Source organism: Mizuhopecten yessoensis, unplaced genomic scaffold (assembly GCF_002113885.1).
Source record: "Mizuhopecten yessoensis strain PY_sf001 unplaced genomic scaffold, ASM211388v2 scaffold2345, whole genome shotgun sequence".
NCBI lineage: Eukaryota > Metazoa > Mollusca > Bivalvia > Pectinida > Pectinidae > Mizuhopecten > Mizuhopecten yessoensis.
Window position 1 is genome coordinate 83,938 of NW_018404500.1, and position 3,291 is coordinate 87,228.

Consider the following 3,291-nt stretch of genomic DNA (forward strand, 5'->3'; position numbering starts at 1 on the left):
CAGGATGTTGATATTTAGTCAGTAGCATATGCTGGGATCAAAGACTACTTTGTTTGTTAAAGTGAATGACTTTGACTTATATTCAAGGTCACAGGGGTCAAATTTGTTTAAAATCTTTAAACAACCTCTTCTGAATAACCATGGGTCCCAGGATGTTTATACTTTGCAAGTTGCATCCTAAGATGAAAGGCTATACAATGTGTTCAACATAATGACTTTGTTCGACTTAAAATCACAGGGGTGAAATGTTCAAAAAAAAAATAACGGTCTTTTGAATGAATTTTAATCATAAATACTGATATTTTGCCTGTAGCTTTATTTTAGATCACTTTTAAGGTTACAAGTGTGAGTTTTATACCAGGTGAGCGATGCAGGCCCATTGGGCCTCCTGTTCACATTTTACTTGAAAGAAACCGACCACATCAAGGGATACCAAATTAAAACCATGTAGCCTTAGTTACGCTTTCTACTACATTTGCAGGTTTGGGAAACAACAACTACAATAATCTCATTATATATATGATTAATTAGACTCTGTCCACAAGTTAACTTCAGGAAAATTGTAAAATCTAACATGGTCCAGACATAAATATGATAAAAGAATGTTGTACTGTCATGTGAGATATAATGTAGTTTAATTCGTTAATTAATTTGTGATGTTTATCTTCAATGTTGTGCATATAGTTAAAAGGATTTCCGAAGCCTTAAAAATGAAGTATCTTTCCTCTCGCTATTTTTACTGCTTTTATCAATCATTTCATCTAAATTTAGTCAAATTTTCTTTCAAATTACTGGATCTTCCTAAAGGTGCATATACATGGTAATCGTCTGGATGAAAATAGCTCACTTATTATTCAGGCTGTGTTGTGACCTTGATTTTTTTTTGAACTCTACAGATTGGCAGGCTGTACTAAAAGCATTATATACTTAATTAAAGTGCTTTGATTACAATCACAATCTCATCTACTACATCTGCTTGCTTTCCAGGGTCACTGTACTTTGCGACGAAAGCATATTTGGAACGTGAATAATGAATCATAACCATATTTACCTTAAGTAGTGCCCCTGCCGCAATAAAAAAAACTTCCCATAATTTTTGGCAGTTATGGAAATAAAGCTCACATATTCATCCTAGCTGACTGTGGTTTACAAAACAGGACTAAATACACTTAGTTGACACATTTCATTCACATATTCAGGAGCGTTTTCCAGTGTTTAGACAAATAGCAACCAGTTTTGGAATTTGCCCTCAGAATGTGTTTAGCTGTCATGTGGTCTTTGCACACACCAATTGCCGTAACTTACCATAATAAGCGCCAACTTGAGCCAGTCTTTCAAGCCCTCTAGGTGCTTATTTAGGCAATTACAGTGAAGATTCTATACTGAAAGGCAGGACAAATCTTTCAGGAACCTATGTTTTGTAAAGTAAGTGAAATTTAGAAAGAACGATACTGTCACTGTCTTTCTGGTACATGTACTACATTTATAACTTTTTCTCCTGAAATTTATTAATTAAGCGACACAGGCCCTGATCACATTTTATAAATGATGAATTAGTTGGTATGTATAAATGGTGAGTATTCCTAACAGATTCAGTAATAATTTAATTTTAATTTAGTGTCTCTTGGTAAGGAACTTCTGGAGGTGAAACAAAAGAACATTCTTGCTAGAGGTGACCTCCAGAATGTTTTCAATCACATGTACATGTCATATCATACATTGATTGCCAGGGACATCCAGTAGAATGTTCTGTATATCCACTGGTAGCCATGCCACTTTTCCAGGGGCTGCCAGCATCCTGGCACCCAACATTCATAGTTATTTTCACCAAGGTGTGTCACTTTACCGACAACCTTGTCATTGCCATGAAGAGATGCCACCTCCCTGTTATCTTGCACCTATTCACTTCATGAAACCTTCAGTAATTGTTTGCAGGTACTGCCATTCTTTATTAGCTCAGCGGGTTCAAAGGACCAAGGTGAGCTTATGCCATACCTGGTGTCCGTCGTCCGTCCGTCAACAATTTCTTTTAACGACTTCTTCTTAACCACTGATTGGAATTTAACTGAATTTGACTGAAAGCATCCCTAGGTGGTGGGGATTCCAAATTGTACAAATGGTGGGTCTCACCCCCCAGGGGGCTGAGTGTGGGGTCAAAAGGGGGGCAATTTAGCTATATATGTATATAGCTATTAACGACTTCTTTTCTAGAACTGTGCCATGGATATCGATCATATTTGGTCGGAAGCATTCATGGGAGGCAGGGATTCAAAATTGTACAAATGGTGGGGCTGACCCCCCGGGCTAAGGGGTGGGGCCAAAAGAATTTATTACTTGGAAATGGTTGAGACCCCCTCCATATAACCATATATACAATTGCTGAGTACAAGGAGAAAAATGCACATTTACTTCCAGGATGGCCCTAGGGTCTGGCCTCACCCTTGGAGACATAGTCCCTGGGCCATAACTTTAAAACCGTTTGGATCCCCACCCCAAAACTATATATACAGATGCTGGGCATAAAGAGACGAATGCAGTCATGATATTAGAATAGACCCTTGGGTCTGACCGAACCCCTAAGGACCTGGTTTCTTAGTCACAGCTTGGAAACAGTTGCGATCCCCACCCTATTACCATGTATACAATTGCTGAGTATAAAGAGATGAATGCACACATGCTTCCAGGATGGCCTTGGGGACTGCCCTACCCTTGGAGACTTAACCCCTGGGTCATATAACTTCAAAATGGTTGAGATCTCCTCCCCAAAACTATATAAACAAATGCTGGGCAAAAAGAGACAAATGCAGTCATGATATTAGAATTGATCCTGGGGTCTGGTCACAATCCTAGGGACCTAGTTTCTGAGTCATAGCTTTGAAACAGTTGAGATCCTCACCCCATAACCATACATGAAATTGCTGGGCATGAAAATCTAATACAATAATGCTAGAAGGATTGGCCTTAGGGTCTGGCATATTCCCTTGCACCTCATTTGGAGAATATCCAGGTGAGCGATGCAGGCCCACTGGGCCTCTTGTATCCTTTCAGTCTGATAAATGTTATGTTCCAAAATCTATGTCTCATTGTCAAATCACAACGATATTTTTCAGTTCTCTCTATTGCTGACCTTGCAATAAACATATCTAATCATAATGGTTCAAAGTATTGAAGTGGTGTCCAGACCCAGACCCAGACCTATACCTTCTGAAGAAATGATCTGATCTTAATGTCCTCATTGAACCCAAATTCAAGTCAAGCTAAGCATTACACATCTGATGCCTTGTCTTTGCT